The following is a 17,130-nucleotide window of genomic DNA, read 5'->3' on the forward strand; positions in this document are numbered from 1 at the left end:
CATGGGGGGCAGGGAGGCTAGGGACAATACAACGAAGGACCTGAATCTTATACTCCCCATGATGCTTCTCTCCACCGACTTTGAGAAGGCCTTTGATAGGGTCAATTGGACGTTTATGACAAAGGTTCTTCGGGCTGTGGGTTTGGGTAGCTCCATGCTGAGATGGATTGGTTCCCTGTATAGTGTTCCATTAGCGGCAGTAAGGGTGAATGGCCTTTTGTCCGATAGGTTTCCCATTGCCAACGGTACCAGAAAGGGGTGTCCCCTTTCCCCTCCGATTTTCGTGCTGACACTGGAGCCTCTCCTATGTCATATTTGACGCAATTGCGATGTATCTGGTCCTCGGGTTAAAAAAAAAAAATGAATTTAAAGTTGCCACCTATGCGGACGATCTATTTTTTTTTCTCACTAATTCCAGGGTGTCACTACCTAACCTGCTAAACAATTTGAAAAATATTCTGTCCTGTCCAATTTCAGAATAAACATGTCTAAGTCAGAAGCCCTGAATGTGTCTCTTCCTCCTGACTCAGTTTCAACTCTTAGGTCATCTTTCCGTTTTAAATGGGCCAACCAGTCTCTGAAGTATCTGGGGATTCACTTCGTGGCTGACACCAATCTTCTCTATAAACTGAATTTTCCTCCTCTTCTCCAGAATATATGTGAGGACTGCGTCAGGTAGGCCAAAGGCCTGTTCACGTGGTTTGGTAGATGTGATATTTTCAGTATGAACATGCTCCCTCACATCCTTTACCTCTTCCAGGCTCTTCCTATAAGGATCCCAGTTCCTTTTTGAAGGACTTGGGGTCCCTTCAGACTAAATTTATTTGGGTTAATAAGCCAGCTCGTCTCTCGCGGTCCTTATTGAGTAGAGCTAAAAGAAGAGGGGGGCTGGGAATGCCAGACATGAAGTCCACAAAACCTCAATAAGCTCCAGGCTTCAGGAGTCTAATTTCAAACGCTTGGCAAGATGGTACAGGGTTCCTTACAGACTGCACAGGATGTTCCCGGGAGTGGATCCTGGCTGCTGGAGATGCGGGGAGGAGGTGGGAAATTTTGTGCACATCTTCTGGTCCTGTCCAGCTTTGGAGTGATTCTGGGCTGGAGTGGGTGAGGCGATCAGACATGTGACAGGTACGACTATAGGACCGGAGTTTTTCTTGTTACAGATTTCGGAGGCCTAGGTCTCCTCGTACAAAAGATTGTTGTTGTGTTTCTTGGTGATGGCGGCTAGGTCATGCATCCCCTTGAAATGGAAGTCTGGCGCACCCCCCACTTTGTTCCTTTGGGTCTCGAGGGTCATTGAATTGCTGCTAATGGAGGACTTGACCTCTTCGCTTCATGACAGGTATAAGCACTTCTATAGGACTTGGCTCCCCTGGCTGGAATTTAAGTTCTCAGGCGATTACGACCGCTTGTTGGCTGACTGATACTGTCGCTTTGGTTTGAATGGGGCTTCCCCCCCGGAGGGATCAGTCCCCCCCCCTCCTCCTCACTGGGCCTCTTCCCCCCCCTTCTCCCTCTTCCTCTCCCGATTTCCCGATAACCCCCCCTCTTTTTTTTTTCCTCTCTCTCTCTCTCTCTCTCTTCCCTCCCTTCCTTTTCTACTATTCTCTTTAGGGGTCTCTTCCCCCTAAGGGCCCGATCCTTGTCTGGTGCTGTGAAGCCCATCCACATCCCCTTTTTGTATATACTAAAATGTTCAGATCCACATTCTGGTTTGGGTAGGTTGATTGAAGTATTTCTTTTAATTGTACTTGGCTCGCCCTTATACCCACCGTTATGTGTATCGGGATTTCGTTTGTCAGCCTTTGGTTTCATGTGATGTTTATAAATAAAGAATTAAAAAAAACAACATCCCAAGAAGCACTGTGCAAGCGATCATATTGAAATGGAAGGAGTATCATACCACTACAAATCTACCAAGACTCTGTTGTCCCTCAAAAATGTAATCTCAAACAAGGAGGAGACTGATCAGAGATGCAGCCAAGAGGCCCATGATCACTCTGGATGAACTGCAGAGATCTACAGCTGAGGTGGGAGAGTATGTCCATAGTACACTGCACAAATCTGGCCTTTATGGAAGAGTGGCAAGAAGAAAGCCATTTCTCAAAGATATCCATAAAAAGTGTTGTTTAAAGTTTGCCACAAGCCACCTGGGAGACACACCAAACATGTGGAAGAAGGTGCTCTGGTCAGATGAAACCAAAATCGAACTTTTTGGGCACAATGCCAAACGATATGTTTGGCGTAAAAGCAACACAGCTCATCACTCTGAACACACCATCCCCACTGTCAAACATTATGGTGGCTTGTTTTACTTCAACAGGGACAGGGAAGATGGTTAAAATTGATGGGAAGATGGATGGAGCCAAATTCAGGACCACTCTTGAAGAAAAGCTGTTGGAGTCTGCAAAATACCTGAGACTGGGACGGAGATTTGTCTTTCAACAAGAAAATGATCCCAAACATAAAGCAAAATCTACAATGGAATGGTTCACTAATAAACGTATACAGGTGTAAGAATGGACAAGTCAAAGTCCAGACCTGAATCCGATCGAGAATCTGTGGAAAGAGCTGAAAAATGCTGTTCACAAACACTCTCCATCCAACCTCACTCAGCTCGAGCTGTTTGCAAAGGAAGAATGGGCAAGAATTTCAGTCTTATGTGCAAAACTGATAGAGACATGCCCCAAGCGACTTGCAGCTGTAATCGCAGCAAAAGGTGGCGCTACAATTAACTTAAAGGGGCCGAATAATATTGCATGCCACAATTTTCAGTTTATTATTTTTTATATAAGTTTAAAATAAGCAATAAATTTAGTTCAACTTCACAATTGTGTCCCACTTGTTGATTCTTCACCATAAAATTAAAATTTTTTATCTTTTTGTTTGAAGCCTGAAATGTGGGAAAAGATTGACAAATTCAAAGGGGCCGAATACTTTCGCAGGGCACTGTATGTTACTATGTTTCAGGGATTTTGATCCATTCTTCCTTGGAAATGTCTTCCAGTTCTGTGAGATTCCTGGGTTGTCATGCATGCACTACTGTTTTTAGGTAGCAAATTTCCCTACTAGCTTTTATAATTTTCTCCATTACAGAATCTATTTAAGTGCATCTGTTAAAGGGAATGTATCGTCAGAAAAAAAAAATCAATAACTGAAAAAATGTAAAGTAATAATGTTTTAATGTTTTGTTTAAATATATTTTTTTTTTAATTGAGCAAAATATAAAAAAAATAAAAAGTTTGATATTTTCACTGTTTCCACTGTTAAACACTAGGGAGAGCAGCTTCTGAAATCCTACAGAAATCCCACTGTAGAAAAAGATCACATTACAGCTGCAGTAAAGTGGGCGGAGTCTGCTCTCCTGTGTGTGATGGCACGCCTCCCCCCTCCCAATCTGAGTGTTTACAACAGATAACAGAGAATGACATGTAGGGACATAGCGCAGAGCCATTTTGTTGGTGACCAGAAATGTCTAAAGCGTCACCAAGGACAGCAGGAGTATCACCCAGGGCAGGATTAGATAAACAGCTCAGCAGACAATATCACACAGGAGAGGATTAGATACACAGCCGTGCAGACAGTATCACACAGGATAGGATTAGATACACAGCCATGCAAACAGTATCACACAGGATAGGATTAGATACACAGCCGTGCAGACAGTATCACACAGGATAGGATTAGATACACAGCCGTGCAGACAGTATAACACAGGAGAGGATTAGATACACAGCCGTGCAGACAGTATCACACAGGAGAGGATTAGATACACAGCCGTGCAGACAGTATCACACAGGAGAGGATTAGATACACAGCCGTGCAGACAGTATCCCACAGGATAGGATTAGATACACGGCTCACCAGTTTCACACAGGAGGATTAGATACACAACCCTGCAGACAGTATCACCAGTACACACACAGGCTGACAGATGGCAGGCAGAAGGGGGGGAGGGTTGAACGGGGGGTGTTGTTGGGTTGGAGACAGTAGCAGCGGCGGTACTCACATGCAGTGGCACACAAACACACACACAGCAGCGGTGGCGGCGGGTACAACGGAGGGAGGGGGTGTCATTAGAGACGGTAACTTTCGGCGGCAGTAGCGGGGGCAGAGCTAGGGCTGGGGAGAGCGGAGGGAGGGGGTGTCATCGGAGACGGTAACGGCGGGGGGAGGGGTAGCAGTAGCGGGGGATGGGTAGAGCGGAGGGAGGGGGTGTCATCAGAGACGGTAACGGGGGGGGGGGGAAGGGGAGGGGAGGCGGCCCGTACTCACACATCCTGGCGGGTGACAGGTGTAAAGTGGAGCAAACAGCATGGCTGTGAGCTCCACAATGATGGTGCTGATCAGCCCAGGGGGCGCGTCCAGCTCACAGCAGACGCCCACTGTAACGTTACTGAAGGGGTCGGATCCCGACCACTGTTCTCTATGCACAGGGGCTGCCATAAAGGAGTGAGTAACTGTCGTTACACACACAGCAAATCCATGGCAGCCCCCAGTGCCTCCAGTAAAATTAGAATTACATAAAAACTAAATAAGCTGCGATTTTCATTTTGTATTAAAAATACTTGATTTCATAATCACTATTTTTAATACATAAATAAAAAAAACGTGATACCTTCCCTTTAACTCTATTTTTATTATTACTGGATAGAATAGAGCAAAATACAATCAACAGCCTCTCCTCTCTGGTTAAGGAATTCAATAAAATCACCACCTCCAAATATGAGTAAACAAAACCAAATAGATGAATGTATCTTAGGCTGCTTTCACACTACGTCTTTTTAACATGCGTCCTGAACGTTTTTTTTGCTGAAAAAGCGGATCCTGCTTTTACAGCAAAAAATGCATGCAAACGCATGTGTTACTTTGCAGGATCCTGTCACTGGATGTTTAGGGGCGGGCATTGGAGTCATGTGATCGGGAGTGAGGGGAACTAAACATGCCAGACTGGGAGCCGGCATCTGACAGGTGCGAGGCTCGTAACCAAGGTAAACATCGGGTATACTTGCTTGGATACCCGATATTTACTTTGGTTACAAGCGTCTGCAGCTGCTAGGAGCCGGGCTCCCTGCACACGTTACCAACGTAAACATCGGGTAACTAAGAGAAGTGGTTACCCGATATTTACCTTGGTTACGAGTGTCCGCAGCTCTCAGGTGGGAAAGAGAGACAGGAGAGGGAGGGGGAGAGACAGTGGGAGGAGAGAGATAGACTGATCACGGAGGCTGGCTTCTGTGCATGCTCAGTAGAGCAAGCAGGATCCTGCCTATCAGCACACCAGCGTTCACATGCGTTTGCGTGCTGTTTAGTCAGGATCCAGCAATTTGCAGAAGTTGGACGCAGCTCAAAAACGCTACAAGTAGCGTTTTTGAAAGATGTTAAAAAACTGCAAGTCGCTGGATCCTCACTATAACGCACGCAAACGCAGGTGAATGCATGTTGACGCGAGTCCATTGCAAATGCATTGAAATGAAAACGCATTTGCACTGGATCCGTTTCTGCGTTAAAAAAACGTTCAGGACACATGTTAAAAAGACGTAGTGTGAAAGCAGCCTTATCTACATAAAGAGTTAAGCAGCTAAATCGGTAATTTAGCATACAGGATTACAATGAGGAATTGTGTAATCATGACATATTTAGAAAGATCATTCTCTGTATTACTGAGCAAACTGGTTGTGAATTTCCCAATACAATAAATGGAAGACGAGGCTAGATGAGAACTATTGTGTGCAAAGAGGATGATGACAACTCCAAGCACGATTTGCCAACCTTGATGGAGTGTAATAAAGCAATCTATTTAGGAGAGGACATATTACGTGTGAAACTCGTGAAGTTTCACAATAGCCCAGAAGGTAAGAGACATAACTTATATGGAGTATTACAACAGTATTTTTTATTTTTTAAAAACTGAAGCTAATTTGAGGCAAAATTAGAAGTCGATTTAGAAGGAACTGGAAATACAAACCAAGGACTTCTACTTTAAGGCCATTTTCACACCGTGGGTTTTTTGGTGCGTCATTTGTCTATAGTAAGTGTAAAATGAAGTTAGTTTCATTCACCCAAAAAGGCGCAAAAACAGAAAAATGCAGCTGCGTTTTTTCACTCTTAATGGTGAACAATTGACATGCTGCTTCTTTCAAAAATGCAGCAGTTTTTCATTTCATTGAGGAAAAAAAAGCAGGTGTGTACGAGATTTCTGGAATCTCATAAGTTTTGTTGGTACTGTAAAAAGTAATAGAAAATGAGTGGGACTCAGCACCAATATAGATGAATAAAAATCTTCAAGCTTTATTTGAGAAGTTTAAAAATAAAGGAAGGGTCACAAATCATCCAAAATCGCCATGCGACTTGCCGTGCGGCTTGACGCGTTTCGAACACAAAAGGGGAAATTTAAAAACAGTCCTTAATCATAAGCCATGTAGGATGGGAGGCATGGCTTATGATTAAGGACTGTTTTTAAATTCCCCCTTTTGTGTCCGAAACGCGTCAAGCCGCACGGCAAGTCGCATTGCGATTTTGGATGATTTGTGACCCTTCCTTTATTTTTAAACTTCTCAAATAAAGCTTGAAGATTTTTATTCATCTATATTGGTGCTGAGTCCCACTCATTTTCTATTACCGTTTACTCTGAAGCCGGACCTGCCTGTCCGCAGGACTACGTGCATCAACTGCAGACTGGAGGACCTTATATGGGTGAGCTGAATACCTTTTTTTCTCTACCTTCCTGGTACTGTAAAAAGCAGCTTTTTATTAGCATGTATTTGCATATTTCAAGTTGATAAAAAACATGCAAAAAAAAAAGCGCAAGAAAATAGAATTAGTTCTTTTCAGTAATTCGGTTTCTAGGAAACCTCCATGACAGCACCACAGGAGTTAACTCCACACCCTAATAGGGACAGGAAACACAAAGAGGTTAAATAGCCCCTCCCCACCTCCAATCTCCAGTGTTTTTTCCAAGTAACTACACCAGCAAGAATGGTCTAAAACTTTTATTTCAGTCAAAAAACATTATATTTTATAATAGGCAGCGAGAGAATATTCGTGTTGTGGTGGAGGGTTCCTAGAAACTGAATTACCGGTAAGAACTAATTCTATTTTCTCTAGTCACCCTCCACGACAGCACCACAGGAGAAGTACCAACAGACATAATTGAGGGGTGGGGGGCGACAGCCTGAAGGACCTTCTGGCTGAAGGCTAGGCCCTTTTTGGACAGCAAGTTCAGTCTACAATGTTTTGTGAAGGTATAGACTGACGACCAGGTGGCGGCTCGGCACATCAGCTTGATGGAGGCGTCAGCCTTCTCGGCCCAAGAAACAGACACTGATCTGGTAGAATGAGCCCTGTGGTCTTCCGGAGGAGATAGTCCCTGATTTTTTTAGGCTTCCATAATTGCCCGTTTGATCCAGCTAGCAATGGTGTTCTTAGCCGCCTTTCTACCTTTATTTCTCCCTATGATCTGGACAAAAAGATTATGCTCCTTCCTTACATCTTCGGTCCTCTAGAGATAGTTTACAACCGCTCTGCGTACGTCCAAGGAATGAAATTCTTCTTCTTTAGATGGATTATGGCAGAAGGATGGTAGTATTACATCCTGAGATCTGTGGAATTCAGATACTACTTTAGGGAGAAAAGACTGGTCTTGACGAAAGATAATTCTGTCATCCAGGATTCTTACATATGGCTCTCTAGTGGTCAGGGCCTGTAATTCACCCACTCGCCTGGCTGATGTGATTGCTTCCAGGAATGCAGTTTTCCACTACAGAGTTCTCAGATCTGTTGACGCGATAGGCTCAAAGGGTGGTTGTGTTAAGCCATCAAGAACTACATTTGAAGGCTGCTTTACACACAACGATATCGCTAGCGATCTCGTTAGTGATGTAACACGCCAGATCGCACATACGATTTGCAGAGATCGCCCATAGGTCGTGGTTTTAAGCGGCGACCTATGAGCGATCTCGGTAAATCGTATCTGCGATCTGGCGTGTCACATCGCTAACGAGATCACTAGCAATATCGTGTGTAAAGCAGCCTTAAGTCCCAGGGTGGGACCCTATTAATTTGTCTGGGACTCAACCTTCCCGCTGAATTCATAAACCTCCTAATCCACCAGTGGCTCGCTAGATCTTGATCAAAGTATGAGCTGAGCGCCGAGATTTGCACCTTGACCTCAACACCTATGGTGTTTCTTACTGCCCTCAGCAGCTTATCTAGGGGTGGGATTCAAATTTTTAACAACAGGTTCTCTGTAAACCCAGCCCATTTGAAAACCACACCCATTCTGTAACCACACCCATTTTGTTAGCCACACTCATTTTCACGCACTTTCCTCAACCAAAAAAATCAAGTAATTTAAAGTAAAATCTCTTTCCCCTTCTTCCCCTCCTATACCTTCACTCTCCTGTCCAGCACCAGATGTTCCAGTCACTGTCAGTCTTATTGTATTAAACTGTTTTTCTACAATTTTTAAAAATTATTACTAAAGGAGCCCTGCTAAAATTGGAACGGACGACCTTCCCTATACAGATCTCATCCCATGTGGCTGCTTTCCCCTACAGATCCCATCCCATGTGGTCTCCCCCCCCGCAGACCCCATCCCATTATGGCCTCTTTCCCCCTACCGATCCCATCCCATTATGGCCTCTTTCCCCAGCAGATCTCATCCCAAGTGGTCTCTTTCCCCTGCAGATCCTGTCCTATATGACTCCTTTTCCCATATAGCTCCCATCTTATGTGGCCTCCTCTCCCCATATAGCTCCCATCTTATGTGGCCCCTCTCCCCATATAGCTCCCATCTTATGTGGTCTCCTTTCCCCATATAGCTGCCAGCTTTTGCGGCTCCACTCCCCATATAGCTGCCATCTTTATGCAGCCTCCTCTCCCCATATAGCTGCCATCTTATGGGACTCCTCTCCCCATATAGCTGCCATCTTTATGCGGCTCCTCTCCCCATATAGCTGCAGTCTTATGCGGCCCCTCTCCCTGCATCTTCGGCTCTATGAGCGCTTACCTGCTCCGGCAGCCTCTCCTGTATCTTCCATCCTCCGCGGCACTCTGCACACTGATGCTGACAGACGGCAGTAGGAGGAGCTACCTCCTCACACTGCCGTGACCTCTGCAGCGTCAGTTTTCTCACGTACTGGAGACACGTACACATGTAAACCTAGGTATTCCTATGGTGTCGGACACACGGAAGTATTTGCGAACGGAACGCGTGTCCGCTCCGTACTTACGTGTGTCCGTTCCGTACTTAGGTGTGTCCGTGTGTTTCGCACGCCATGTCCATTTTCTCTCCGGCATCACGGGTGTCACACGGAACGCAAACGTGTCACACGTAACACACACGGATGTGTTCCGTGTGACACGCACCGGAGAGAAGACATGTGTCTGTGAGAAAAAAAACCCAAAACTTTACTCACCTTCTCCATCCCTGCAGTCTCTGCCGCTGCTGTCACTTGCTGCCGACCGCCGCTCATTATGCTAATTGAATATTCACTTCAGTGCGGCCGGAAGCGGCAGCAGCGGGGAGTCGGCTGGACCGGAGATCAGCACCACGGACTGCGACGACAGGGACAGGCGAGCAGAAAGTTCCCGTTCTCCGTGTGTTATCACGGATCACACACGAAGAACACACATAGCCCATAAACACGGGTCACGGAGGGCAAAACGCACCTCTGACACGTCCGTGAAAACGTGCGTGGTTTTTCACGGATGTGTGAAAGAGGCCTTAAAGACACTAACACAAGTGAATACAGGGAACCGGATCGCCAGAGTTGTTTCTTGCCGGTTCGGGGAACCGACTGCTATTTTAACAACAGGTTCTCCCGAACCGGACAGAACCAGCTGAATCCCACCCCTGAGCTTATCCATATATTTTGATGAGAATAAATACTGTTTGCTTTCAGACCCTTCTTCAAATTCTGACGCAAGGTCGTCGTCTTCATATACGGGTCTGGGAGATGAATATGGGTCCTCTGCCGAGTCAAGAGTCTGATTCCTGAATAGGGTTCGGATTCTTTTTCTTCAGACTGGCCCTGATTGGGGTAGGGATTATGAGGAGGCCACAGAGGATTGAACCTCCTGGCGCACTAGATTTTTGATCTCACTGAGAAGGAAAGGTTGTTCCTCCCTGACCATCTGATCAGTGCAGGGTTGACACAGCTTTTTGCTATGGGAGGTAGGAAGCTTCTTGGCGCACATGACACTTGCGGCTAGAAGATTTTTCCTTTTTGGGGGCAGGAGTCTTGTCTTCCTGAAAAAGAGGTAGAGAATAGTCCATAAGATACTGCCCCAAGGAAGAGAACCTTAAAAGGGGGAACATGTTGTATATACACATGTCCCGACTGTCTCCCCATTACAGTTACTCACTGGACCCGGGGGAACGCTGGGTTCCGCAGATACAGAGCGGGGAAGGTAACCCTCCATTATTGCAGTCATATGTTAGGATGTCTTCAGGCTAGGCACTTATATAGAAGCGCGAGGTCCCAGCGCCATGATTCCACGTGGGCGACTCCTCTCCCTCAGAGGGTCCGGGTAGGACGTTATCGCGGAGCCGGCCTGTGACATCACTTCCTTCACGCCATCGCCACCGCACGTCAGTGAGGAAGAGGTACGGGAGAGCAAAGGAAGGCCCTCGGTGTGTCGGCCATGCTCCGCTTTACCTCATATAAGGCACAGGGAGAGCAAACAGGTCCCGAATCCAGGGGAGACGATAGCAGCGACGGAGGAGGGAAGCGGCATGCTCTGACCTCAGCTGCCCGGTGTTAAGACAAATCGTTCTTTTCCAGCAGTAGTCACCAGCCACAGAGAACCACAGGTCCCCTTTTAGTTCCCCAGTAGGCACAGGAAACAACACTTGAGATGGGAGGTGGAAAGGGTTATTTAACTTTTTTGTGTTTCCTCTCCCTATTAGTGCATGGAGTTAACTCCTGTGGTGCTGTCGTGGGGGGTGACTAGAGAAAACTGTACTATGTGAACATAGCCTTAGGGCGGCTTTGCACACTACATCGCAGGTGCGATGTCGGTGGGGTCAAATCGAAAGTGACGCACATCCGGCTTCACTTGCGATGTCGTAGTGTGTAAATCCTAGATAATACGATTAACGAGCGCAAAAGCGTTGTTATCGTATCATCGGTGCATTCTCCGACATTTCCATAATGCCGGTGCAGAGACAGGTACGATGTTGTTCCTCGTTCCTGCGGCAGCACACATCGCTGTGTGTAAAGCCGCAGGAGCGAGGAACATCTCCTACCTGCCACCCGGCTTCAATGAGAAGGAAGGAGGTGGGTGGGATGTTTACATCCTGCTCATCTCCGCCCCTCCGCTTTGATTGGCCGCCTGCCGGGTGACGTCGCTATGACGCCGCACGACCCGCCTCCTTAGGAAGGAGGCGGGTCGCTGGCCAGAACGACGGTCGCAGGGCAGGTGAGCGCATGTGAAGCTGGCGCAGCGATATTGTTCGCTACGCCAGCTATCACAAGATATCGTACCTGCGACGGGGGCGGGAACTATCGCACTCGACATCGCAGCATCGGCTTGTGATGTCGTAATGTGCAAAGCCCGCCTTAGAGTACTCTCACACTGGCATGTAAAAATCTGGTCGGCTTCTCCTCCTGAAAAGTTGGACGAGTGGAATCCGTATGGGTAACCTTTTGTCATGCGAGTGTGCAATTTTTTTTTCTGTCCTTGAATCGTTATGACATGTATTTTTTTCTCAACAACTCTTATTATTATGCAATCATTTACGTACATGAACATTTAGTGTTCTATGCTGCAGAATGGTCATGCATCCATAAAAAACAGACGTCACATGGACGCTACATGTACATGCATGTGGTGTCTAATTTTTTCTTATACCCATTGATTTGCATTGACGAGTCGTGTCCAATAGACAAGTGTAATCTCAGCATGCTGTGATTTTTTTCTTCAGTCTGATTTGAGGAAAAATTTGCAGATCTGCTCTGCCTCATTGACTAATATTGGTCCGAGTCCAATGCAAGATTTTCTCAGATTGAACTCATCCGTTTTATAGGCCAGTGTGAAAGGACCCTAAAGGGAACACGACAGCGGATACATGCGGCGTACTCCACGGGCAGCATGTATCAGGCACTGGCTGTCGGATTTCAGCCATATATGTCTACCTATGAAATACTGCAACTTTCAGAGAAAAACATACTTTAATAGCCACTGGGGGACTAGTCTGACAGGCGGGTTCCTTCTCCCTGCATGTGTGTATAGGGAGACACCTATCATTCCAGGGCAGCGGGTGGGGAGAAGCTATTAAAGCCTTTTTTACCGGAAATACCGCAGAATATATGGCTGAAATCATACAGAGGTGTCTGACACATGCTGTGTGTGGATTGGGCAGTATATAGCTGATGGCAAATTCCCTTTAAAAACTGTAGTGACCTTTTTTCAAACAAAAAAAACAACAAACCTATGAGTAAACCTACAATAGCAGCTTCCTATAGTCTATTCATTTAGTTCCCCATGTTTAGGTTTTCTGCCAAATCTGAAGAGCAGGAAGTAATCCATGAAAAGTGTTAATGCATTTTGGCTAGATGACAAGCAGAATTAAACACCCAGCTACATAGAAACCGATCGGTGGTCATTTACTAGCTGGTTTACATCGGCCCACCGCACTTCCTATGCGCACAGAGCAATCAATAGAACATTCTGTCAACACAAACTGGTATTCTTCTCCGCAGCATATTGACAAGTGCTGCCGAGAACATTGTATTTTTTTATTTTTTTTTTTTATTAGGGATGTCCTTTCAGTAAAATGGTCCTTAAAGTGTATAAAGTCCATAACATAAATTCATCAAATACTCATCCTCCCTGGGTCCAGCGTCGGCCAGTGACTTCACCACTCTAGCCAGCCAGTCACTGAGCTCAGCAACTTGTGCATGGAGATCAATGACAACCACCAACCCCCGCACAAGCACGGCGCTCAGTGACTGGCTACAGCGGTAATAGGTGCAGTGGACATGACATCACTGCTCCAGTCATAACACTGGTACCCAGAGGTGTAATTTTAAGCTCATGATTTCCAATGAAAAAGCCCCAAATATTGAACTACAGTGCCTTGCGTATTGTGTATTAGTCTCCCTTGAATTTTTCAACCTTTTCCCACATTTCAGGCTTCAAACCTGAAGATAAAACTTTTAATGTTATGGTGAAGAATCAACAACAAGTGGGACACAAATGCTAAGTATTTAAAAAAAATAAATAACTGAAAATTGGGGCGTGCAATTTTATTTGGCCTCTTTACTTTCAGTGCAGCAAACTCACTCCAGAGGTTCATTGAGGATCTCTGAATGATCCAATGTTGTCCTAAATGACTGATGATGAGAAATATAAGCCACCTGTGTGTAATCAAGTCTCCGTATAAATTCACCTGCTCTGTGATAGTCTCAGTGTTCTGTTTAAAGCACAGATAGCATCATGAAGACCAAGGAACACAACAGGCAGGTCCGTGATACTGTTGTGGAGAAGTTTAAAGCCGGATTTGGTTACAAAAAGAGTTTGAAAACTTTAAACATCCCAAGGAGCACTGTGCAAGCGATCATAATGAAATGGAAGGAGTATTGTGACGCCCTGGCAAAACCAGGTAGTCACACAATAGGCCCCAGCACAACACCATCCCTCATCTAGGTCACATACAGCCGACCTGAAACCCTAGTCATCCCCCTCAGGGCAATACAGGCACACCAGTGGGCGGGACCAGGCAGTTAGGGAACGCCCACCTAGGGGTCTAGACAGCCCGGGGCAGGAAAACAAACAGATGAATCTCTAGTTCAAGTGGAGAGGAGTGAGGCTGAAGCTCGGTGTAGCTCCAGCGGAGAAGTTCAAGTTGATCGGTGCCAGGGTCGGAGCCCTGGTACCTTGGCTAGGTGGAAGACGGTGGTCTCTGTCAGCAGGAGACGGGAAGATGGCTTGGCAGATTCGAGGTGGATCGGGACAGGGTTGGAGCCCGCCGGTACCGACACCGGAGACCCGACCGGAAACCGTGCACAGAGGGGGTACTCGGACCCTGAAGCCAGGACCGGAACCAACGGCCTAGCTAATCAACCGATTGAGGGCAGGATTATAGGTCCTGTCCCAACCAAAGTCCCAAAAGTAGACAACCACCCACAGAGAGGGAGAGGGCAACCGCCAGGGCCCATAGATCCCACGGGTCAGCGTCAGCGGGCACGGCTCCTCAGGCACACAAAGCCTAGTGCAGAGGAAGAGACGGCGACCACCAGCCCGGGTGGGAGACCAGAGTACAACTGTCCGCGGCAGCCGGCCACCGACACCTTGATTTACCAAAAGACTTGTGTGATTCATTTGTGAGTAACCAAACATCCCCTGGTATGCCATCGCCATACCCTGCACAGAGACAATTGGCCCCGGGGCAATGTTAAATAATGGGTTTACGGCGACAACTGCATAGCCAGTATATAATGATTGGAGCGAAGATAGGTCAAAAACATATTATGAATTTATTCAGATAAGAGTTGGAGGGTTACAGTCATTAGAGAAAAATAACTGTCTTGGCTTGAGTTAATAGATGGAGACAGATAGAAAAAATAACAGTTCATATGTCTTACATAGCTGTAGAGTGTAAGTCGTCTCGGGATGATCTGTAGATGGTCTGGTCGGATGGGTCCGTCTTTCTCCTGTCACCTTCTGCCTCTCCCTCCTTCTCCTCCTACCTTTGAAGTGTGGGCTTCTTTTATAACCCAAAACCCCTCCTCCTGATAGCCCTTATCTCTTTACATGGTAACACAAAAACTAACTATCCTTATTTTAGGTTGAGCATTACATCATGTCACGTGGTACATTTTACCCGCGAAATAAGTGTACCTGCGCACTAGAGACCTGTAACAAAACCTACTTCAATCTATATATATATATATAGAAACCCTTTGAGGCTCGCTGAGCTTTGACCTCAGTGTAACAGTAACTTACAGTAAAACGTTTCTCATGGCTATTTCAGCTCTTAGCCCAACATTCCAAACAATATATAGCACTACTTTGACAACTTTGACAAACAATGTCAGATGGCTTTGATGAACAACTAGCAGATGAGTTTGGTTCTACTATGTCAAACTTTTGGTTTAGCATTTTCCAACTCACAGGCATCCTTAAAGGGACGGGCGAAATATACATATATTTATGAATATATGTAATCCAGTCTATGAATCAATCTCCATAAACTCACTATTTTACAGTCCCCCCTTATATGGAAGTTTGATGAACCCCGGGAAACCCTAACTCAATCGTGTCATCATTCGTATCACATACATTCTTGTTGGAAATTCTAGACCAATATTTGACTTGATAAACCAATCTGCAACTTTCTGTCAAAAAGTCATCTTGCGATTTAACATTCCTCTAAGAATGTTATCTTCCTTTTTCATTTCTATTTTTATGTTCCTATATATCTTCTGAATTCTACACATCACAAAAACTTGATATATAATACACATCAAAACTAATAAAAATATGATTATGATGGGATTAAATAAAACATTACCAACCGCTGACTGAAAAGATGACTGAGACCAGGAATGTACAGATTTACTAAAACTCTTCCACCAAGTTCTACCTGACATTCCATTCCATTCGTGTTCAATATCACTTAATTCACCTTGTTCATGTCTGAATATAATTTCTGCTTCCTTTAACTGTTTCGTTAATAAATCTAACAAACCCTTGTCTTTCTTTATTTCACTTGTCCACATATCCCAAGGAAAATCATTTATCTGTGATAAATTGAATTGTATGGGAAATGCCGTTAGATTTCTCTTTCCTATAGAAGTGATATTAAAACTTCCTTCCTTCTTTGAAAGAGATCTCACATCTCCTTCTATACAATACAAACCCATAGGTAGGTTTTCCTTATGTACACAAGCAGAATAGAAAACAGAAACCATCTCTGTCTCAGACATGACCTGAAAACATATCTTCGTTGGACTTACTGGAGTCACCAGATCATGTAGTGTCTGTACAGTCTCTATTCTTGCATGACAAGAAGAATGATTATGAAAACATGAATGATAAATCACCTTATCCTGTCCAGGTAAACACATCACCTTAGAAACAAAATGCAAACATGAAGAAATGTCTACTTGTTCAGTGTTCACTCCATCAAATGCAAAATCTGTGTACTGCAGTTGATAGAACACTTGTTGTGTGTTGCTCACAGGTATACCCAAAACTGTAACAGGAACAATAGTTCCTTCTCTTCCAATCACCGGGATTAGTGATGTGCCAACACAAATGTTTCGTTCACATCCTAACCACTTATTTACCCACAAATCCGTATGATTCAATGCAAAATCATACTCTACAGGTAAATTTCGCAGTATTCCCAGTGGAGTAATTCCACTCTGTAAAGCTTGTGCAATCAACTTCAAATTAGAAGAGTACTCTACCTGTATCTCCAGGCACGCTTTAGCCACTTGTGTTTCGTGTGTGCTTCCCACGAGAGCTAATGTAGCATCCTGTAGATGTGACACGGTAGAGCCTAGTACAGCAGCTGTATTCATTACCATCTTTTCAAGAAGTTGATTCAGACTCTTCTGAACCTTTACACCTTTTCCTCCAATAAAACCAATATTATCCAAATCTGACTTAAGTGTCTGTATATTCATGGCATTAGTCAGACTTCCCACTGTCCCAATTCCTCCCAGAATTCCTTCTAACACTCCTCTCTTACTCCTAGTCTGAGCTGTTCTTTTCCCAAACCACTGTTCTATCCCCATCTCCATGTTTATGAGATGTGATTGACACTGAGGAAACCTGGTAGAGATCTTCCAATGAGACATATTGAAAATCCACACCATTGTCATAAATTCTCCATCCCTTAATAAGGACTTGGACTGAAATTGATTAATTTGGAAAGGAGTAGACGGCATGAACCTCGTGTCTGTGCATGCACCATCTGCTGCTGACCAAATATTCACACTAACGTCTTTACAATGTCTGTAATGTGTCTTTGTTTCAACGCAACACTGGTAAATTCCAGAGTCCCTGGAAGATGGATTCTCTATGGAAAAAATGAACGTATCATCCATCCACCTGATATTACCAATCTGACCTCTGTGAATGACATTAGTTGGACTGTTTAAAAAACTTCCC

This window comes from Anomaloglossus baeobatrachus, chromosome 1, assembly GCF_048569485.1.
Source record: "Anomaloglossus baeobatrachus isolate aAnoBae1 chromosome 1, aAnoBae1.hap1, whole genome shotgun sequence".
In the NCBI taxonomy this organism is placed as follows: domain Eukaryota; kingdom Metazoa; phylum Chordata; class Amphibia; order Anura; family Aromobatidae; genus Anomaloglossus; species Anomaloglossus baeobatrachus.